The sequence below is a fragment of the Salvia splendens genome, unplaced genomic scaffold (assembly GCF_004379255.2).
Source record: "Salvia splendens isolate huo1 unplaced genomic scaffold, SspV2 ctg184, whole genome shotgun sequence".
Classification (NCBI taxonomy): domain Eukaryota; kingdom Viridiplantae; phylum Streptophyta; class Magnoliopsida; order Lamiales; family Lamiaceae; genus Salvia; species Salvia splendens.
In genome coordinates this window covers 2744-27615 of record NW_024598823.1, presented here as the reverse complement: position 1 = coordinate 27615, position 24872 = coordinate 2744, and the positions used below count along the sequence as shown (strand labels likewise).

The following is a 24872-nucleotide window of genomic DNA, read 5'->3' as shown; positions in this document are numbered from 1 at the left end:
AATCTGAGTCGCTCGGCTTTTGGAGATTACAGACCCAACCTCGACGCGCTTAACCAGCCACTTCCGGATTCCCTTTTCCTATCCAGCCAATCTCCTTACACGAAGCAGATCAAGACGCACTGGATACCATGATGGTCTGCTCAGTTCCGGCGTCCCGGATACGCATGCAGCATGGGTAGAAATGCCCGGTCCGACCCGAAGTAGTGCCTGTGGCAGTGGCGGTAGGGGCGGCGGCCGCGGTGGCAGTGGCGTTGGCAGTGGCGGTGGCTCGCGCTCCAAACAGGGCACTCTCCACACCAAAGCGGAGTCCACTGCCGTGGCGAGGGCGTGGGATGCCAGCACATCGGACCCCCATAGTGGGCACCGATCAGACCGAGGGGAGCTTTTGGAGGCGCGTCCTGATGGCATACAACGAGTTCAAACCTCGCGGCGCCCGAGAGCGCGACCCAGAACAGATCCGCAAAAAGTGGTCTAGGATTTTGCCGGCTACCAAGCGGTTCGCAAGCATATACCAGAACAACCTACTCCACGTTGAGAGTGGCCGAAGCGAAGCAGACGTGAAGGCACTGTCGATGGGGCAATACAACACGGAGGGCTGGCCGAAGTTCACAATGTGGGAGGAGTATCTAATTCTCGAGCATTGTCCGAAATTCAAGGCCATCTGCGCGCAAGAGGTCACTTGAGCTCCTGGGCCGAAACGTACAAGACACAACATTGTCGGGACTACAGCAGCGGAAGCGGCTCGCAATCGTTCGAGCAGAACGACGAGCAAGTCGAAGAGCCCGCCCAACACACACTAGACGAGGACGGCCACCGGGACAACAAAGCCTCTATCCGCAGCGCCAGAGGGGCTAGACGTTCCTCCCGCCACTCGTCCGCCGCGTCTGGATCGCGCATCCGCAGTCCGCCCCAGTCCCGCAGCCCATGTTTCCTGGTTCCCACGAGGTCTTGAGGGATAACCTAGATGTGCAGTTGATGCAAACTGCAGGACGTCTGCAGCAAATACCTAGCCACCGATGACCCGTACATCAAGAATATATACCAGAAGCTCATAACTCGGATTCAACGTCCTCTATGGTTGGCTGATGAGGTTCCTGGGGCAACGGCGGCCGGCAGCAGCGAAGGAGGCGGAGAAGAAGTGGAAGAAGCCGACTCCGACACCGAGTAGACGGTGCCGAAGTTTTTATTTGTATTTTATTTTAAATATTTGTTGTATTATTTTACCGTTGCCAATACAATGAATATTCGGTCCCAATTAGCTCGTTTTCTAATTATTTACATTGCGATGATTTTAATTATACTTGATTGAAACTACAAATATTTTAAAATGAAAATTGATTATAAAATTTGGGGGCTATTGGAAGTGTCTACCATAGTGGCGGAAACAAAAAATTAGAGCTGTGGACAAAAAAATTAGGGCGGTGGAAAAAAAAAAGGGGCGAGGCTATTGGAATGTCCACCTTATAGTGGATACTCTAATGACAACAATTTATGGTGCAGTTGGTCTAGTGGGGAGGTCTCAGCTTCATTTGGTATTTTGAGTTTGATACCCACGAAAGTGCGAAACTCATTTCTGCATTTGTTTTTTTAACTTAATATTTTATGTACATTTATTGTATTTTATATTTTCTGTGAAATATGTTACTTTTTAGAGTTATACCTCAATGTTTCTGTATATTTTTTCTATGTTATAGGTATACATTAATTTTACATTTTGCGAAATATGGCTTTTTTAGAATGACTACTACCTCACTGTTTTTTCTTTCTATGTTTTTTACATTTTATCTTTTCCCTTTTATATGAAATACTTATAAATTATTAATAATATTATTATTCCGTGTTAGCTATGCATGATTCGATCACTTCCTTTGAAACAAAGTTATCAATTCTGATCTCTGCTTATGCACGTATAACTTTCTTCGGAAATACAAATAGAAAACTGATTAGTTTATTGATCAATCAACTGCATAGTTGTAAAAATCATGGATTAAATATGTCCGGTCAATGGATTTTGACCAAATAATAAAAGTGACGAGACATTTAATTTTGTAAAATTAAATGATATAGCGTCGATCTACATTTTACGTAGATAAATGTAGTATATTCACATTCTCAAATCCGATTTCCGGTGAGTGAGAAATGGTGGATTAAAGTTGGACATAATTAGCTTTTAATTAAAGCTTGAAGTTGGAGCTTAGAGAATAATTAACTAGTATTAATTATCCCACATAGGAGAAGTAACACATATTTTAATGTGAATTAAGTGACTTTATGTTACTTAATAATTATAGTGGACCAAGATGGGTGAAAGAACCCACACACGCGCACACGCGCGCGCCGCCGCCTTCGCCCGCCCGAGCCCGTGCTCGTGGTCGTGGCCGCGGCCGCGGCCGCTGGCCCGGTCCCGATCCCGATCTCGATCTTGGACTTGGACTTGGACGTCTTTTGGCTTGGTGCTTGGGCTTGTCCCTAGCCCAAACTTAATCTTTTTATACCACCGCAGAGTCAGCAATCCAAGTGGCTTGACACGTCGTCAAGCGTGGTACAGTCAGAGCTGCCACGTGAGAAAAGCACACGCTCCGCACGCGAAAGGCGACCACTGAACACGCTTCGAAACATTTAACACCTTTGCTGGAGATGTCGACTGAATCCAACACCGCTGCTACCACCACCACCGCCGCCATTTCCTCCACCATGGCGACCACTGAACCGGTCAACACTTCATCGATCCCCTCGATGATGCTAACCCCCGGCTTCCCAGCCGCCTCTTCAACTGTCCCATGGGTTTGGGACAACCTTTTCGGGGCGTCCACTGGTTCCACCTTTGGTGGTTCGGTTGGTTCCACTTTTAGTGGTTCATTCGGATCTTTTAATGGATCGAGTGTTGTGGCCTTCGGGTCTCACACGAATGCTGGGGCCTTCGGGTCTCATGCGGGTGCTAGTCCCTTCGGGGCTGGTACGACCATGGCGGGCTCTATGCCCAACATGAATGGTGGGGGCCTATGCCTAACCACCATGTTGTTGGCTCCTTCTGGGGCAACGGAATTGGTTCCTTCCATGGACCAAGTGCGGCACCTTTGGCACCAAGAATGATGCCACCTGCCGATAAACCACCAAAGTTTGGAGGATCTGACTTCAAGCGGTGGTACCAAAAGATGTTGTTCTACTTGACAACATTGGGCGTCGCCAACTTCCTCACGGAAAACGAGCCGTCTGCGCCAAGCGACCAAGAGACTAGGCTCGAAGTCATGGCGGACTATGAAGCTTGGAGAAAAGGGGATTATCTATGTAAAAATTTTATTTTAAGTGCATTAGATAATAGCCTCTACAATGTATACTCCAATGTAACCACATCTAAACAAATGTGGGAAAACCTAGAAAAGAAGTATAGCATAGATAATGCTGCAGGGACTGAACAAGTTGTAGCTTCCAAATTTATGGACTACAAGATGGTCGATTCTCGACCTATCATGAAGCAAGTCCAAGATCTCCAAATGATCATCCACGCACTAGTGGCTGAAGGGATGATCTTGCCCGATAAATTCCTAAGGTGCACGATCATTGACAAGCTTCCTCCCAGCTGGAAGGACTTCAAGAGCTATCTCAAGAACAAGCGAAAGCAGATGACCCTTGAAGACTTGATCGTGAAGTTGCACATTGAGGCTGATGTGCGCAAAAGCGACCAAAAGGCTAAGGGCTTCACCCCAAATGAAGCCAAAGCCAATCTGTTGGAGCGGGGCGGTCCCTCCAACAAACGCCCTCGCCCAAACCGTCCAAATGACAAAGGGAAGGGAAAGCAGACTTCAAAGAAGTTTGAAGGCGACTGCTACAAATGTGGCAAACCAGGCCACTTTGCAAAGGACTGCCGCAGCAAGAAAAAGAAGCCGGCTGCCCACGTCGTTGATAAGGAGTTCAAGGACTGGGACGAGAACGATCTCATTGCTGTGAACACTGAAGAGGTTAACCTTGTTGATAACAAGGGTGGCTGGTACATCGACACCGGCGCTACTGCTCATGTCTGCTCAGATAGGAGCAAGTTTGCCTCCTACACCGCGGTTGAAGGAAGGAAGATCAACATGGGGAATCAAGCATCCTCCGAAGTCCTTGGCATCGGAAATGTGATCCTCATGATGACGTCTGACGTCACAATAACGTTGAAGGATGTGCTGCATGTCCCGGACATCCGCAAGAACCTAGTGTCAGGATCAATACTAGTTAATAAGGGGTTTAAACTTGTATTTGAGTCTGATAGGTTTACTTTGTATAAGTTTGGAAAATCCCTCGGAAAAGGTTATGTAACCGATGGGCTTTTCAAGCTTAGTGTGGCAACTCGCAGTGTTGCAAAGCCATTGGCTAATAATAATAAAGCATCTACTTCCTCTTATTTGACCGAGTCTTCAAATTTATGGCATTGTAGATTGGGACATGTAAATTCAAAAGCCATTAAAACATTAGTGAATTTAGATTTACTAAAGGCTAATGAAGTGGATACCCAAGATAAATGTGAAATTTGTCTTGAAGCAAAAATGACTAAGTTGCCGTTTCACTCAGTTGAACGAAGCACAAAACCCCTTGAATTAATTCACACGGATGTATGTGATTTAAAGATGGTGCAAACTAGAGGTGGTAAAAAGTACTTTATCACTTTCATAGATGATTGCACAAGGTATTGCTACATTTATCTTTTAAGAAGTAAAGATGAAGCAATATAAGCGTTCAAAAATTATAAGAACGAAGTTGAGAATCAACTTGGTTGTAAAATCAAAACGATTCGAAGCGATAGAGGAGGCGAATATGTAGCCCCGTTTGAGGAGTTATGCAACGCAAGTGGTATAATTCATCAAACGACTGCACCATATTCACCACAATCTAATGGTGTTGCAGAACGCAAAAATCGAACTCTAAAAAAGATGATGAATGCACCGCTTCTGACTTCAGGATTACCACTTAACATGTGGGGGGAAGCTGTATTGACAGCCAACTATATCTTGAATAAGATCCCTCTCAAAGGAAAAGATGTTACTCCTTATGAGTTGTGGAAGGGAAGAAAGCCATCCTACAAATACCTCAAAGTGTGGGGGTGTTTGGCTAAGGTGATGGTTCCTCCGCCCGAAGAAGTTACAATCGGACCTAAAACGGTTGATTGCATCTTCATTGGATATGCACTTAATAGTAGTGCATATCGATTTGTTGTTCACAAGTCTGAAATATCGACTATTACTGTAGGAACAACAATTGAGTCAAGGAATGCTGTATTTCTCGAAAATACATTTCCTTGCAAAGACAAGGGAAAAGTCTTAACCAATTCTGAGACAAGAATTGAAGAAGAAGCCACTAGTTCTAAACCAGTGGAGATTGAAGCCACTAGTTCTAAATCAGTGGATGAGGAACCTAAATCACGCAAGCGTGCAAGGCCCGATCCAAATGATACAGTACTAAGACGTGGTAGTAGGGCCAGAACACCAAAAACATTTGGTCCTGACTACATTGCTTTTATGTTAGATGAAGAACCGACATCTATAAAAGTAGCATTCGATGGCCCAGACGGGTTGCATTGGAGAGAAGCTGTTCAAAGCGAAATTGATTCAATTTTGCTAAACCACACTTGGGTGTTGGTTGATCTACCTGAAGGTGCGAAACCTCTAGGTTGCAAATGGGTGCTTAAAAGGAAATTTAAGGCCGATGTAACAGTGGATAAGTATAAAGCTCGATTAGTAGTAAAGGCTTTTAAACAAAAGGAAGGACGTGACTTCTTCGATACCTATTCACCTGTAACAAGGATTACATCTATCCGAGTGCTTCGCGCTATTGCTGCATTGCACAATCTTGAGATTCATCAAATGGATGTAAAGACAGCGTTTCTAAATGGTGAACTAGAAGATGAAATATATATGGAACAACCCGAAGGGTTTGTAGTACCTGGACAAGAGAAAAAGGTATGCAAGCTCGTAAAGTCCTTATATGGATTAAAATAAGCACCATTGCAATGGCACTTGAAATTTGATAATGTGATGTTATCAAATGGGTTCAAGATCAACGAGTGCGACAAATGTGTCTACATCAAGAGCACTAATAACGGTCATGTTATAGTGTGTCTATACGTTGACGATATGTTAATCTTGGGGAGCAACACTCAAGTAATTAACGATACAAAGGCCATGTTAAAGAGAAACTTTGAAATGAAAGACATGGGTCTAGCCGATGTAATTCTTGGAATGAAGATTCTAAGAACGTCTGATGGAATCGTCTTAACACAATTACATTATGTTGAGAAGATATTGAATAAATTCAAAGCCTATGATGGCGCGCCGGTTAAGACTCCAATTGAACTCGACGTTCACTTGCACAAGAAGAGTATGCACGGGTTATCGGGTGCATTATGTACTTGACTAATTGCACTCGACCTGACATTGCTTGTGCCGTGAACAAGTTGAGTCGTTACAGGAGCAATCTAAGCAAAGAGCATTGGAGAGCTCTTGTGAGGGTTTTGAGATATTTAAAACATACTCAAAATCATGGGCTACACTTCTCCAGATACCCCCCGGTACTTGAAGGGTACTGTGATGCGAACTGGACATCCGATAATAGAGACTCACTTTCAATAAGTGGATACGTCTTTACTATTGGGGGAGGTGTTGTATCGTGGAAATCCACAAAACAGACATGTATAGCCCGATCAACAATGGAATCGGAGTTCATTGCCTTAGATAAGGCTAGTGAGGAAGCTGAGTGGCTTAAGAACTTCCTTGAAGATATTCCATGTTGGTCTAAGCCAGTGCCACCAGTGCTGATCCACTGCGATAGCCAAGCGGCTATTGGAAAGGCAAACAATGGTTTCTATAACGGTAAGTCTCGACATATACGTCGACGACATAACACCGTGAGACATTTGATCACAGCAGGGGTGATTACAATTGACTATGTGAAGTCAATGGATAATCTAGCGGATCCGCTAACCAAATGGTTAAACCGTGATCAAATGAATAAGTTGCTAGAGGGAATGGGTTTAAAATCCACAAACTAAAGAATTATCATAGTGGTAACCCAACCATGATGACTGGAGATCCCAAGAACTTGGTTCAAAGGTACAACTAAGCTATGAGAGTTCATGAGAAACACTCAACTATATTTATTCCCTAGAGAGCAACAGAGTGTTGGAGAACTTGCCTAGTGGTAAATGCTAAGTCTATGACTTTTAATGGTTCTTAAGGATCTCAAAGAGATGGAGTTTTCAAAGAGACCAAGTATGGCAAGGTATTAGACTAAGAATCACCTATGTGAGTGCGAAGTGTGGTCACTTTATAAAACGCACTTATGAATCCAAAGTGATGTCCAAGACCGCAATGGACACAAAACGTGAGAACGGATGAGGTTGAGGTGTTTAAGCGTTAACACCATTGTCTCGGTGCACGTTGTGGAGGATTAGTTCAAAGCATCGCGCTACTAAGCCGCATGTGTATCCGATGGTGTCGACTATAGAGGGTTCAAAGCCAACAACTACCTATCCTTATGCTTTTATACCTCTCGAGGGTTGAGCTTGTGTCTGCATGCTTATGCATTCGGCTATTTCCACTCATGTGGGGGATTGTAAAAATCATGGATTAAATATGCCCGGTCAATGGATTTTGACCAAATAATAAAAGTGACGAGACATTTAATTTTATGTAGCGTCGATCTACATTTTACGTAGATAAATGTAGTATATTCACATTCTCAAATCCGATTTCCGGTGAGTGAGAAATGGTGGATTAAAGTTGGGCATAATTAGCTTTTAATTAAAGCTTGGAGTTGGAGCTTAGGGAATAATTAACTAGTGTTAATTATCCCACATAGGAGAATGGGATAAGTAACACATATTTTAATGTGTTTAAATTAAGTGACTTTATGTTACTTAATAATTATAGTGGACCAAGATGGGTGAAAGAACCCACACGCGCGCACACGCGCGCGCCGCCGCCGCCCGCCCGCCCGAGCTCGTGCTCGTGGTCGCGGGCCCGGGCCCGATCTAGATCCCGATCTCGATCTCGATCTTGGACTTGGACTTGGATCTTGGCAATTGGTCTTTGGGTGGTCTTTGGGCTTGGTGCTTGGGCTTGTCCCTAGCCCAAACTTAATCTTTTTATACCACCGCAGAGTCAGCAATCCAAGTGGCTTGACACGTCGTCAAGCGTGGCACAGTCAGAGCTGCCACGTGAGAAAAGCACATGCTTCGCACGCGAAAGGCACACTCCTGCCACACGCTCGTAACCGTCGGTGGTTACGAATCTGCCATGATGAGCCTTCATGGCTTGGTTGACCCTGCATGGTGGCTTGGCCTATAAATAGGCTAGCAATTCCACTGCATTAGACACATATTACACAAGCATAAGCTCTCTCCCTCTCTGCATTGTCTTTCTGTCGAAGCTCTGCCCTCTCCTCCATCTAATTCGCCGGAGCTCTGTTGATTGTGGTGCTGCATCACCAGAGACGTAGCCGTTTTACCTTTGGGGACGACACACCAAAGCGAGAGCACTACCGGGGCATATCTCGTCTTGCGGGAGAGGTCTCCTCGACTCGGCTAAACTTATTCACGGTTACTGTTTCAATTTCAGTTGTAAATTTTTAGTTCAGTTTCTCCTTTTGTATTCCTCCTTTGGATTTGTATTACGCCCGGCTTTTATCTCTTGTAATCTCAAAAACCAACAATAGTACTATTACATAAAAAAAAAGGTAGTAGAAAATAACATTCTTTACAAACCCAAATATCCAGAACACGAGCATTCCCCAATAGCAACGACATTATAATAGCTAATAACAACACAAATAAAAAAAACCGACATCAATGGACGGGGCAACCTTTAACGACAACGCCAGGTGCGGTGGGACACGTGGCCAAAGGGCAGTTATCGTCAACATCCAATCCCCACCAAGAAATAGAAACTTCATACGACTGCAGCGTGAAGTAAATGACAACAGCCATGAACGCAATCCCAACACTGATCGCCGCCGACATCACATAAGCATACCTCGCTCACCACCGCCGGTGCACCCGGTACACGTATATATTGAAATATATCCCCACCCCACCCCACATTATGTAGTTCACCGCCCTCGCCGGCGGCATGCTAGCCGTGCCGCCCAAGATCAGAGGCATATTGATGAGGCGCAGCCATTTCTTCTCCGGATACTTCCGGCTGAGAAAGTAGGCTGGCAGCGGCCCCACCGCCCAGACCAGGAACCACCAATTGAGCATGCCGTACACGCCCTGGCTTGTGAACATCCTCAGCGGGCCGATCACGCCCCATATGATGGACGCGTTGTAGAACACGTTGTCCCCCGGGCAGGTCCAGTGGCTCCCCTCGTCCAGCGCGGCTCCAGGAGCCACCAGGCCGTGGCGAAGTAGACGGAGGAGGCCACCACCGTGCCCGCCAGCTGGGCGATGAACATGGATCTTGGGGGGATTTTCATGTAGTGGCCTAGTTTGAAATCGGAGAGGAATGTTAAGGCTTGCGACATGCTTATGTAGCCGTATGTCTTGAAAGCTACATTTGCAAGCGGCCTTCCCGGGTATATGTAGCCTATGATCATCTCCGTGATCACATTCAGTCTGATTTGCATGTTGGTGGTGGCTTGGATTATGCCTACGGGCAGAGTCGCGCACGCCATGATTAGCCCCCACCACGCAGCTGCAGCTGTTTGCCGAAGCCTTCACAAGCCCAGAGAGACAACACAAACACTATAGCAAATATAGAGTGAAACCATAACGCCGGTACAGGTTTATAGTTCTTCTTCATCAATCTCGTGTGCACATCAAACCTTACTACCTTGCTCTTTGTCTTCGACCATAGCGTCCAAATCGTTCTACATAGATAAATTAATTAAAAGTTAAAACCCACAATAACAAAAACGATACTACTAGTAGTATTTGAGTGGCGACTTACTTTCCGTGATAGAGAGCGACGTGGACGATGGTAGCGGAGAGCATAGCAAAGCCGATGCCATAACTGAAGGCGAAGAAGGTGCTGACGTGAAGCTTGCTGTAGGCTTTGTAGCCGGCCTCGTCGAAGGAGAAGGTGGCCTCGTTGAGGATGCGGGAGATGTTGTATTTGTGGCCGGTGTCGTCAAATGTGGTGGATGAGAAGAAGGGGAACTTGTGTGCCTGGTAGACATTGCTGAAGTAGGTGATGGGTGTCATGACATACATGACGATGACGTTGATGATGGCGGGTGGCGATTGGGTCACCGATGAAGTTGACAGTGGCCCAATCCAAGGCGAACGACCCGATCCCCATCCCGTGGAGGCCCGACCCGAGCTGTTGCATCAAGATGGAGTCCTTCCATATGTAGCAGAGGACCGAAATGGTGGGGAAGAAGTAGGCTGGGATCACGTAGTATGCAAAGCTTATCACGAACACCATCACGAAGAATTGCAGCCGTGTCATCTCTCCCTTTTTCCTCTCATCTTCTTCGTGCAACGTTCTTCAATATTTATACTTCATCTATTTCAAAAAGAAAAAAATCACAAAATTACCTGAAGAGAGAGATTGAAGTCATGTTTCCAGGCCACCACATAAACGGTGAGTCCACCAGATATCGCCTAAATATCCCAGCCAATCCATACCCAAGCATCTAATAAAACGAATTACTGTTAATAAAAACAAATTAATAATTAATTTCATTTGATTCAATCTTCAACCTGAGTAGTCTGGACTAAGAGCCAGGCGGCGAGGGGGTGAAGAGGGCGATGGTAAAGGGCCTTGACGATAGTGACAATAAACACCTCCGGCGCCGCAGTTGGCGAAGATGGTGATCAACACGTGCTCTTTTAGGCTGAAGGACCACCGCGTCATCGGAATCCTAACCGGCGTCGGAGGCAGCACTCTAGCCATGAATCTTCCTATCGGGAGCGTCACAATTTGTGCGGCAACAGAGCTACTGCTAATTGTCTACATTCACTCTATCAAAAGTTGACTGTATGTTACAATTCTCAAATTTGGAGAGGATTCGGACCATTATTCTCGACTGCAATTACTCATTTTCATTAATTTCATTTATTACATACTATAGTACAAATCATAATGGTAGATTTCGAATTGATTTTTTTTCTTAAAATACACACTGAAACGTTGCAGATATTATTTTTGAATTTTGATTTTTTATACATTTTTGGCTACATTCATAGTGGATGGGTATTTTTCTTCTCCTTGTCAAATTATGGGATTCTAAAGTGTAGATGCATCATGCATGTGTATATATTAATGTCTCTTTAAAATCAAATCTTGGATTCTTGTCCAAAAATAGAAGTTTAATACTACTACACATTACAATTGTTTAGGACATAGGTGAGAAGCCAAGGTCTCTATTCTTTGGGGTGTATAGAATCAGGTGTCTATTTTATTAATCTAAATGTTAATTTTCTATTGGAAAAATAGAAAAATTATATACTCCGTATTTTGATTTGATTGAATTTCAGAAAAAGTCTGTGTGAGTGATTCTTTTAAGAAAAAATAAGAAGATGAACAAATTGCTTACGATAGTAACGACAATAAAAATTCAAATAAATTTTGAAATTAATGTCTAAATATAACATGGCATTGGCAAGTAATACGAGTATATTGTGCATTTAATTTAATGTATCATATCATGTATGCAACCTCTACGCGCCATATACATAACTTCTGGGGCCAATACAGTAAGATAACTTTTTTAGTGAAACTAACAGCAAGATAATTCTCAACAATTATAAATTTATATCTTATAAAAAATCTCAATTATAGATAAATGCATGACCATGTAAATTGGTTAGATTTGCAAAAGGCTCAGCATCAAATGAATTCCAGATAAATTAGTACTACTAGTATATAATTTAAGAGTAAATGCTAAAACTGATCCTGAACATATGCATATTTTACGATTTTGGTCATATACTTTATCTTTTGAATTTTTGCATTCTGAACATTTCAATTCGGATCAGAATTGGTCTTACACTAACAGTTCCGTTAGTTTTTAACTGTCAACAGGTTTAATCCCGGTTTTGACCAAATTAAACTATTAATTATAATTTTTTACTCCCTAATTATATCCTTAACTATTTATTTTAAATATATGGATTAAATTTAAGATTAGGGTTCCGAAATTTAAATCGTGTTCCCCAATTATTTCATCTTCTTCTTCCTTCCTCTCCTCTCATCGCTTTTCCCACTTTCTTCTTCCTTCCTCTCATATTTCAGTGGGTAAACGAAGAACCCTAGTTATGGAGCGTTCGACTTTCAGCAAAGGGTCCGGCGGGAGTGGCGGCGGCTAACGTGACCTTCGATTCCGGTACGAGTCTTGCAATTGCAAGAAATTTGCTTCACTCCGTATTAGTCAAGTACAAGGCTTCGTCGAGAACTACTCTAATCCCTCATCCAGGAATGGGATTCACCGGTGATCGAAGTGAGGGGAGGGAGAGGGAGAGGGAGGGTGATTCGTCGCAAGAGGGAGAGGGGAGAGGGGAGAGGAAGATTCGTTTTTTTAAGTGTCGTTAATTTCATTTGTTTTGATTTCATTTTGATTTGTTATCCTTCTCGTTAATTTCATTTGTTTTGATTTCATTTGTTTTTAGTATATTTATTTTTAATATATTTATTTTGTTTTATTAAATAATAAATTAGAATAATAATTAATGATATAATTAGTGAGTTAAAAATCATAATTAACAGATTTAATCAGTCAAAATCGGATTAAAACCGTTGACCGTTATTAAAATTGACATAAAATTGACAGAAATGTTAGTGTATGACCAATTGTGATCCGAGTTGATATGTTTGGGATGCAAAAATTCAAAAGATAAAGTATATGACCAAAATCGTAAAATGGACATATGTTCAAGACCAGTTTTGACATTTACTCATAATTTAATAAATAATGGGTACATAGAAGATCTCAGTTTTGAAGAAAATTGATTTATTATTTTACAGGTATTAATAGTTCTTGTTGAGGATCGGTGGTGCACACCCGAACTCCATATTAGTATGATATTGTCCGCTTTGGGCAAAGCCCTTACGGTTTTGTTCTTGGGTACTCCCCAAAAGGCTTCATACTAATGGAGTTGGGGTAGCCCATATATATGCTTACAACTCTTGTTCATCCTCCAATGTGAGAATTGTTTGCTCTCACAATCCTCCCCTCAAACCAAGACAACCAGACCAAAACCACATGTCCACCCCATGTAACAGGTCACCAGGTCACCACAGGTCTTGATCGAGCTCACGAAGAGACATTGGAGAACTTGCAAGCGCAATCCACCGAACTCCGAGCCACACAGGCCCCGCCCCGAACCAGGGCTCTGATACCACTGTTGAGGATCGGTGGTGCACACCTGAACTCCACATTAGTATTATATTGTCCGCTTTGGGCAAAGCCCTCACGATTTTTCTCTTGGGGTACTCCCCAAAATACCTCATACTAATGGAGTTGGGGTAGCTCATATATATGCTTGCAACTCTTGTTCATTATCCAATGTGGAAATTGTTTGCCTCACAGTTCTGATTCATAGCAAATAGTTTCATCTCGTTTAAATTTATGGATTATTATTAACACGTTGTTTTATGGATTATTATTAACACGTTGTTTTCACCATCATCAACCTTAAGGTAGAATTTGTGCAACATCTTGTTTAGTAACATCATAGAAATGGCTCGAGTCAAGATTTACTGTTAAGATTGATAATGCCAAAGATAAAAAATACTAGTAGAATTTAGAAGCACTCCTATTAGAATGATTGTGTGGATAGAAACGGAATCGGAATTTAATTGATAGTTCTAATATATAGAATACGATCAGAGGGCAAAATCGACTATTAACACGTGATTGCAACAAATCCTTTTAGAAATTTTATTTGGCTAAACATTTAAGCATAGGAGAGGTTGAGGTGCATTAAAGTGGTAACAGAAAGATAGTGTAGATGGATAATAAATAAGATTTGTTTTTAAAAAAATCAATATTTATGGTTGCATTCGCACTAAAATCATAAGTACCATTTTTTGTTTACACCCATTAATTACTAAAAATAGAATTATACAGCGAATCTATTTTTGTACGGCATCCATAATGAGGCGCCCTATAGTCCGTCCTATGCTCCGCTACATCAACATTTTATCCTCCCACCCATTCACCTGAAGTGAGATGCCCTATAGGCACCCTATAGTCCGCCCTAAGCATTTTATTTGTTTGAATATTTAAAACACTATAAAAATTGGAAAAAAAAACTTCGTTTCATTGAAAGTTCAAACACTACAGTACGAAATAAAAAAACTACAAATTCTCAATGGCGGTAACGGTCCCAAACTTCTTCAATCATGTCGTTCATGAGCTGAGCATGATCTTGTTGGTTGCGCATTGAGGCATGTCTAGATAGAACCTTATTGTAGCCCATCGGTAATCCTCGAACGTGGGGCGGGGTCGCCGTGCTGGAGCTAGATCCAGCTTCATCATCGCCCCAATCGGTGACTCTTCCACCTTCGTGTTCGACTATCATGTTATGCAAGATGATGCACGCATACATGACATCGGCGATGACTTCCTTGTACCAGAAACGCGTCGGACCTTTCACTATTGCCCATCGCGCTTGGAGCTTACCAAATGCCCGCTTCACATCCTTCCGCGCAGCCTCCTGCTTTTGCGCAAATAAAACTCTCTTGTCACCCATTGGGCAGCTGATCGTCTTCACAAAAACAGACCACCTTGGGTATATGCCATCGGCCAAGTAGTACCCCATATGATATTGGCGTTCGTTGGCAATGAACTCGATGGTCGGGCCGTTGCCATTACATTGTTCGGTGAAGAGGTTGGATGAGTTGAGGACGTTGATGTCCTTGTTCGACCCCGCTACACCGAAGTAAGCATGCCAGATCCAGAGCCGATGGTCAGCGACGGCTTCGAGGATCATCGTCGGGTGGCTGCCCTTGTATCCACTAGTAAATTGGCCTCTCCACGCCGTCGAGCAATTCTTCCACTCCCAGTGCATACAATCGATGCTCCCTAGCATTCTAGGAAAGCCGTGCGCCGTCTCGTGCATCTTCATCAGGGCCTGGCAATCCACAACAGTCGGCTTTCGCAAATATGTGTTGCTATAAGCCTCCACAACTCCCTTACAAAAATTCTTCAGGCACTCGCGTCCAGTTATCTCCCCGACGTGAAGGTACTCATCGAACATGACCGCTGTGGTGTCGTAGGCCAACTCCCGGGCGCAACCGTACACTTCCGCAACAGCGTAAGTCCGGGTCTGCTGATGCCATCTTCCCGATACTGGAAGTATTCATCACGTGCCTCCAACGTTTGGACAATGCTGAGAAAAAGATCTCGCCTCATTCTAAAACGGCGGTGAAAAACCGTCGGGCCCGACCGTGGTTGCTCGACAAAATAGTCTGCGAACAGACGTTGGTGAGCTACGTCGTGCTCGCAGCGGACAAACGTCCGACGTCGAATCGGCCTCGGGATCTGCTCCGCCTGGACCTGCTCCGCCGCTTCACGCTCGCGCTCCATTTTGGCCAAGCATTCCGCCGCAGCCTCATCAACCCAATCGAATAAGGCCCGAGTAATGCCCTCCGAGGTACTCCAGTCGTCGCAGGGTCTCATTTTTTTTCCGTGAGAAAGATTGGGAGAGAAATATTGGTGTGTGGGGAAAGGGAGAGACCGGAGAGAAAATTTGGTGTGGAAAATGGAATGAGAAATGAGGTTTAAATAGATAAGAAAATCGAAAAAAATAAAAAATAAATAAATAAAAGGAAAACGCATTGCATCGTCCGCGGTATCTTCCGCGTGACCAGCAGTGGGGCGGACGATACCGCGGACGATGCGTGCTCCAAGACCCGTCGTCTGCGGACGATGAGTTGAGCATCGTCCCCATGGCTACAATGGCGGACGATAGCCCGCCCGATGCATCAGGGGGATACCTTTGAAATGAATTGGTTTGAACTTAGTGCATGATTGTATCATTGAAAAGGAAAATCTAGTCGTCTTCAGATTATGAAGCAATTTTTATTTTTATTAATATTAATAGCTGACTACAAGTGGAGAGTGCAATTTTAGTGTGAGGATGATGAATTGCCACTCAGTTGGTAACAGTCTCTCTCCTCCAACCTCCTCCAACCAATAAGTCAAAGGATTTGAATTATCACGGTTTATATAATTAACTATTCTATATTTATAGTATATCAACTAAGACTGAAATATACTCCATGCTCTAAGTATTGCAATAATACTTCTAACACTATCTAGATTATTGAGATTAGATTTGGCTTTTAGAACTAAAACAATTAATTAAAATAGTAACAGAAGTTTTACTTTCCAAGTTAAAAAAAGTTGGTTAAAAGTATTGATTTCATTGACTCTTAATATAATTCTTCTTATAAGGAGTACTCCGTACAAAATTTCTCGTGAAAAGTAATGATAAAAACGAAAATTATGAAAAATGAGTAACCGTAAAAAGTAGGTGAAATTTGTTACTACTATGCTCTCCAAATTATTAAAATTTGTCGTCAAAAGTTGAAATAGTGAGTGATACCATATCGAAATGCTAAGTAAAAAGTAATTCAAAATAAGCAATATCGATTTTATTTGAAATTAGGAGAAATATGAACAAAAAAATGCGGTGAACGTGGATCGAACACGTGACCTTCAGATCTTCAGTCTGACGCTCTCCCAACTGAGCTATCCCCGCAATTGTTTTTTAATACATATTTAATATTTATGAATCATACTTATTTTAATTTACTGGTATCGGTGCAGTCATTATTATTAGTATATAATAAATAAAATATTCTAAGATACGGTTATTTATTGTATTCATAACCTATAATTATTCTTCGATATATTGGACTAAACTATACGGCAGTAAAAAGGGTTAGGAATTTAAAATACGAAAAAAAATAAATGAAAATTTAACAACATATTTATATTGGGTGATAAAAATTAATTAATGGAAATTAAATTTTCAGTGTCATTCCTAGCGTATTGTTTTATAACTAAATATTTCAAAGGATAGTATAAAAAAAGTGAACTACAAAAATGGTCCATGTACTATGGGTTTATCTCGCCTATAGTCCTTGAACTTTAAAAATATCGCCAGTAGTCCTTGGACTAAGGGTTTATTTCGAAATTGGTCCTTTTGGCTATTTTCCACCCGGAAATGCCCTTTTGGGCTGCCAGACAATTTTGTCTTTTTCACATTTTTAACTTTTTCAATCTGATATTATTTCGATGATGTTTTAAATCTGATATTATTTCAAAATTGTCTTCTTTCCTTTTTTCAACCTTCACTTTATTTTTATTTCAATATTAGATTTAATTTAAAAAAATTAAATTAAAATTTAGATTTTTAAATTCCAATGAATTATTTTTACTTAAAATTATTAATTAATGTACTGTATTTTATTACTCCCTCCGTCCCACAATAATTGTCACTTTTTTCCATTTCGGTTGATCCCACAGTAATTGTCACACTTCATTTTTACCATAAATGGTAAGTAGACCCCACATTCCACTAACTCACTTCACCCACATTTTATTCCAACTAACTTTTTTTACATTTTTTAAAATCCGTGCCCACGATAAGAGTGACAATTATTGTGGGACAGAGGGAGTATAAAAGAGTTTTGTGTGAGCTAGCTGCATAGTTTTATTTATGTGGTCTTGAACGATTTTTGAAAGTAAAATATGAAATTATGGAGTTTTAATTTGTCATAACTGTCATAAGTGTCTCATCTGTGTAAAAAAACTTCTTTCAGTGATGTTCAAATCGATGTTGTATAATTATATAATAAGTATTTTTTCCTTTGGTTTTCCTTTCTTTTATTTTAATAAAAACATCACTAATTAGAGACATTAGTTTTGTATAGATAATTGAAAACAATTGATATTTTATAAATTCTTATTTTGTCTTAAATTTTATGAAACGAACTAAAATTCGATTAAATATTGTGATTTAAGTAGCTATTAATATTTTTAGCACTAAAGGTAAAAATTGACATCAATAGTTAATTTTTATTTGGTCCTTTTTCTAATCATAAATAAATAGAAAATACGAATAAGTTAAACAACAATCAACTTTCATTACTAAGTTGTGTAAATTATAAGGGCTAGAAAAAATCAAGTGGTACTTTTCGAAAGTACTATCAAATAATTGAAAGGTTGAAAATCAAAGTTATACATTCAATTGTAAGAAAGGTTGAAAATCAAAGTTATAAATTATTAATTTTAATTAAAATAATTTATTAATATTTAAAAATCTTAATTTGAAATTTAACTTTATAAAATAAAATCTAATATTTAAAAAATGAAATAAAATGAAGATGAAAAAAGGGAGAAGAAGATAATTTTGAAATAATATCAGATTTAGAACATCATTTAAATAATATCAGATTGAAAAAGTTAAAAATATGAAAAGATAAAATTGTCCAGCAGCCAAAAGGGTATTTTCGGGTGGAAAATTATCAAAAGGACCAATTTCAAAATAAATCTCATAGTCCAGAGATCATTTTTATAGTCCACTCTAAAAAATAACCAAATCTTAAATACATATCTAAATAACTAAATAAAAAAGTCATAAAAATTAATTTTAGATCATTTTAGTTCATACGAATTCATCTATTCATAACCTCCTTATTTTTATTCTCATCATTCAGATTTTAATCACTATCCTATTTCTATAACTCAAAATATAAGTTAAACTTTGTCATTAATTTTTTCCTCTTTCTGTTTTTTCTGTTTGAATGAATCTCAAACTACAAAAGTCAAAAGTCAATCATAATCCAATCCACCTCATAATAGTTCATCAGTTATCACCAACCGTTTTTTTGTCTTATAGATTATACCCTGCAAATTGTGCTCAACAATATGTGTGCATATGTTTTTACAGTACTCATATTTTGTCTAAATAATCTGTCTTAAATCATACGTATATACTCTTTCTTACCATTAAAATTTAAAAGTCCTTTTAGGGCATGCTTTTTAGGAATGTGTCTAAGAAAATAATATGATTCCATAATTTTTAAATTCCAAGTGTTTATGTAATTTTTAATGTGTCTGGAAAAATAATTAGAATTCTAAAAACAAACAAATTAATTGTAAAATTTTATAGGATTTTGATTCCCGACTTTTCTAAATATTCCATTTCCCACTTTTTAGCATTCTTACACATTTGATTTTTAATACTTATATTTTTTAATATTTTATACAACTATAATAATAATAATACTTACTATTAAGTTATAAATTAATTATTAAATAAAAAATCTTAATAGAGTTAAAATTATGTATCATAATATAAATTATAAAATAATAAGTAAATAACTATAACTAGACTATTAAGAGTTATACTATTAGCGTTCGGTTGCCATGACTAATATCATGAGACTATCCATCTAGGATTAAGTTGTGAGATTATTTTAGTTGGAGGGGGGAAGCTATGACTAATTATCATGAGACTATCCATCTAGGATTAAGTTGAAGGGTTCAATCTTATGAACCGAACATTATACATATTTAATCATGAGATTTAATCTTGTCAACCGAACACCCCCACATGTATTACATTATTTATGATTGTTTTTATTATTAAATTGATGATAGTTAATAATTTAATAAGATAACTATAATAATAGTAATAAATTGTGTTAATTATAATATTATTACTATTATTATTATTATTATGTTAAAGTATTATTAAGAATATCTTAATCTAATTATAAAAATTATGTATTATAAATTAATAATTTATTATGAAAATCTTAATGTAATTTACTAATAAAAGTTTTAATTATTATTACGTCAACTGTTAGGAGTTTTGTGATGATAACAACGAGTGAGGGTGCATCGGAACCGAGCGTGGAGTGTGCGACACATGGTCAAGAAGTTTGAGTTCAAAACTCTGTTATGCAACGGCTATTAAAGCTGTTACACATTCATGGCAGTTTCAACTGCATGATACAATCCCTATAAATATTGCTGCAATCCAAGGAGTTCATTTGAGAAGAAACGAGAGAGAGAAATCAGCTGAGAGATCATAACAACAACCAATAGGTAGAGTGAGAGATACACACTATCTTTGTGAGAAATTAGCTTGTATAGTCTTCGGTGTGATATGAGTTCATATGCGAAGAGAGAGTAGCTTATTCTTGAGTGTGTGATCTTGTTGTATGATTGTAGTTCTTGATCGTGATTGAAGTAAATCTAATCGTTATTCTCCCGTGGACGTAGGCTTACGCCGAACCACGTATATCCTCGTGTTCTTGTTGTTCCATTTCGTTTTTGCTCCGATCTCGATTTCCAACAAATGGCGCCGTCTGTGGGAAGGAGGAGAATCATTGGAAGAAGTCGGAGATGAAGAGCGGAGGAGCGGAGGGAGATGCTGAAAGTAGCGTCTCGAATGCAGAGGATTCTGATGATTCTGCCTACTTTGGAGCAATGGAAGCATAGTGATGGTAGATTGACAGAATCTGTGAAGCATGATCGTCGATCGATGTGGTGGAGCAGAGTTTCCAAGAACGAAGAGTTTCGAAGGAAAGAAATGCGCAGGATCATGGTGTGGGAAGTGACGACGGAGGGAGAAAAACATTCCATGTAAAACACTTCTTGAATCTGCAGCAAACCCTGCATTAGTGGGAAATCTTTGGGAGGCCATATGAGGGCTCATTGAGCTTCCAAGAAGTCAGGTGCGAATCCCAACTGTGTTGAATCCATTGAATCGATATTGCGATGGCAATGGCTTCGAGGTTCGAGGCTGAAAAATTCCATTCGATCAAGAACGAGAAGGAGAAAAGGTCTAGAGCCTGATTTTGTCACTTGGAATGTGTTAATCTCGAGCAATAAGATCACATTTCTCTCGGTTCAATAAGAGAGTTGATGACTGAGATGGTGTTCGACGAAATGTCTGAGAGAAGTTTTTTTCCAAGTCAGGGAGCTGTATTCAGTTGTTGAGTCTCCGAGGTTGAGCTTCTTGGTGAAGTGAGGAGATCGGGGATAAGGCCAGACATCATCACGTACAACACGCTGATCACTGGATGCTCGCGGGAATGCAATTTGGAGGAGGCTGTGAAGCTTTGTTTGTGTTTGTTGAATTGTCCGTGAGAGAGGTGCAACAGCCGTGTCATCCTAAGCGATGAAGGTGGCATAATCTTGACAGAAATTTCGGTTATCACTCATGAGAGATGTGTCATATCTCTAGGGATCAGCAACTCCAATTCTGAACGGGGAAGATTCAGATTAGGTGGAGTTTTATCGTCCGGTGGAGGCGATCGTCGGTGGGGGCGTTGTGGCTGATCAAGGAAGTGATGGAGGAGGATCTGGGGATGATTCTGGGGTCAGGATGCTGACAAGAATAGTCAAGATTGGCGCTACTCGGACATGAGATCGACAAAGTTCAAGATGATCGAAAGAAGTGTTGTATCATCTCAAAAGGTGGAGGATTGCTAGGAGTTTTGTGATGATAACAACGAGTGAGGGTGCATCGGAACCGAGCGTGGAGTGTGCGACCCATGGTCAAGAAGTTTGAGTTCAAAACTCTGTTATGCAACGGCTATTAAAGCTGTTACACATTCATGGCAGTTTCAACTGCATGATACAATCCCTATAAATATTGCTACAATCCAAGGAGTTCATTTGAGAAGAAACGAGAGAGAGAAATCAGCTGAGAGATCATAACAACAACCAATAGCTAGAGTGAGAGATACACACTATCTTTGTGAGGAATTAGCTTGCATAGTCTTCGGTGTGATATGAGTTCATATGCGAAGAGAGAGTAGCTTATTCTTGAGTGTGTGATCTTGTTGTATGATTGTAGTTCTTGATCGTGATTGAAGTAAATCGAATCGTTATTCTCCCGTGGACGTAGGCTTACGCCGAACCACGTATATCCTCGTGTTCTTGTTGTTCCATTTCGTTTTTGCTCCGATCTCGATTTCCAACATCAACTAATTAATTTAGTTATTATTTAAATTGCATGATTGAATTTAATGAATTAGCATAAGATCAACATTTTCGGTTGGCAAGATTAAATCTCATGATTAAATACGTATCATGTTTGGTTCATAAGATTGAACTCTTCAACTTAATCCTAGATGGATAGTCTCATGATAATTAGTCATAGCCTCCCCTTCTAACTAAAATAATCCCACAACTTAATCCTAGATGGATAGTCTCATGATATTAGTCATGACAACCGAATGTCACCTTAATGTAATAATCTATCAAGATTTATAATCCTCAAAATTATATTCTTAACAAACAAACACGGTTTTAAATGGTTTTGAAATCCATAAAAACTTAAATCATTGGCATAAAAGTCAACGGAATAGTAGTAGCTGTGGCTCCACTTATTTACATAGATTAATTACACTCTATTGCCTCAACAACAAGTGCAATCCCTATGCATCAATGCATTTTGCTAGTACTATTATTATCATTCCATTTTCTTATGCAGTCTATTTTACTCTTTTACCATTTATCGCAAAACTCTTTACTTTTGACATTGTATCTCTTCGAAAAGAACAGAAGTCAAAAAAATAAAGAGGGTGTTGAGATTATAGTTGGCCACAGCAGAGCCGCGTGTGCATGGGAGTAGAAGGATGGAGCCGTGTGCATGCGGATGCATGGGAACTTAAGGTGGAGAATGCTACATCAAAGCAAAGAGTTCAAATGATTGTTGAACTACTAGCCGTTGGATTAGTTAGTTGCAATCGATTGTAGAAGTGAAGTCTTCTTCACTTGATTTCTTCTTTGCTTGTATAAATAATTTTGTTAGTTGGTTCATTGAGGTAGAGATTCATTCAAAAGAGTGTAAACACTTGATTCATCCATTGAATAAGTTTTCTCAGATTCACTCTCCAAAACTTCTTCATCTCAGTTTTTCATTCCTTATTCATTTTCATTCTATTGCTTGTTATCCAACAATTGGCGCCGTCCAGTGGGAATCGATCAAGAAGTTGATAAAGATGGCCGCACGCTTGGAGGCAGAAAAATTTACCCGCAAGAATGACTACGGCTTATGGAAAATGAAGATGCGAGCGGTTATGATACAGCAGGGCCTCGCGGCTGTGATTGCTCTAGTAGACACTGCGAATAAAGGGAAGGAGCCTGCCCTTGATGAGAAGGCTCAGGCGAAGCTTGATGAGATGCAATTAAAGGCTCATAGCGTCGTCATCTTATGCCTCGGAGATAAGGTTTTGAGGGAGGTTCAGAGTGAGACTACGGTGGCTGGGATCTTGGCTAAACAAGATAAAGTTTATATGGATAAGTCTCTTGCTAATCGCCTCTACATGAAGAGGAGGCTTTATTCGGATAGCTTCTCTGAAGATAGGTCCATAATGGAGCAGCTAGAGGACTTCTCCAAAGCAGTTGATGATCTTGAAGCCATCGATGTCAAGATTAGTGATGAGGACAAGGAAATCCTTGTCCTCAATGCTCTGCCTAACTCATATGATCAAATGCGTGATGCAATCTTGTATGGGAGAGATAAGGTGATCTCCTTGGCTGAGGTGCATGTTGCACTAATGGCAAAAGAGTTACAGAAAGGTGCACCCCGAAGGCAAGACTCACAACCAGAATATCTGAATATCAAGAGATTCAGCAAGAAGAAGTTTAAGAAGAAAAGTGAGGAACCAAGGGCTGAGAATTCTGGAAATCAGACTCGGAGCTGCCATTGGTGTAAGAAACCAGGGCATTTGAAACGTGATTGTTTTGCATGGAAGAAGAAGCAGGGAGCAGAGGGTGTGTCTCACTCCAATGTGGTCAGTGGTGATGCTGATGAAACACATGAGTTGATGAATGTGATGGAGAAGGACGAGAAGGGCTCATGGATCATGGATTCAGGCTGCTCATTTCACATGTGTCCTCACAAAGATTGGTTTCAAGACTTAAGTGAGACCTCTGGTACTGTGCTGCTAGGCAACAATCAAACATGTTCTATTAAGGGAGTTGGAAGTATTTTCTTGAGAGTTCATAATGGATCTGTAAAGAAGCTGTCTGATGTGAGATTCATTCCACAAGTGAAAAGGAATTTGATATCTCTAGGAACTCTTGAGAAGAAGGGTTTCTCATTCTCTTCAGAAAATGGTGAAATGAGGATTTGCAAGAACTCAAGAACAATGATGATTGCTCAACGAATGGGAAGTCTCTACTATCTGCAAGCTACTGTGGTGAATGGTGAAGCTAACTCCATTATCAGAACTGATGTGAGGAGTTAGCACCTTAGGCTTGGCCATCCAGCAGAGGGAAGTCTCAAGGCATTGATCCTGAAAGGCTTAATAGATGGTGATGGATCAGAGAAGCTTGGTGTGTGTGAAGACTATCTGCTTGGAAAGGCTAAAAAGCTCTCATTCCCTACAAACATACCTCTGTCTCACCTCTTGATTACATTCACTCAGACTTGTGGGGACCTGCTCCAGTTAAGAGTCAAGGTGGAGGCAGGTACTACATGTCCATAATTGATCATTGGTCTAGGAAAGTCTGGGTCTATGTGCTTAAGGAGAAGTTAAATGCCTTTAAATTTTTCAAGTTCTGGTGTAAAGAAGTTGAAGTAGAGAAAGGCTCCTTACCAAAAGTGTTGAGAACAGATAATGGCCTTGAATATCTCTCAAAGGAGTTTGATGATTTCTGTTATGAGAAGGGGATAAAGAGGCACAAAACAGTCCCAGCAAACCCCAACCAAAATGGAGTAGCTGAAAGGATGAATAGGACTCTTGTTGAAAGAGTAAGATGATGTCATTCTTGGAAATGTGAGGAGTAATTTGGTGATAAAAAGTAGGAAACTTTGCTGGGAAATCTGCAATCTGTCATTCTTCTGTTGTGGTTTTCTTCTTGAGCTTGCTCATATGAGATTGTCTCCCTTATTGTATTGTTTTTGAGCTGCGAGAATG

General features: G+C 40.4%; 1 non-coding gene and 1 pseudogene across 1 annotated transcript; both read right to left on the bottom strand.

The window, feature by feature from the left end:
• Nucleotides 1–8818: 8818 nt before the first annotated feature.
• Nucleotides 8819–15597, bottom strand: LOC121789247 (annotated as a pseudogene).
• Nucleotides 15598–16608: 1011 nt separating this feature from the next.
• Nucleotides 16609–16681, bottom strand: TRNAF-GAA. The gene has a single exon. It is a non-coding gene; the product is annotated as a tRNA-Phe (tRNA).
• Nucleotides 16682–24872: the final 8191 nt, after the last annotated feature.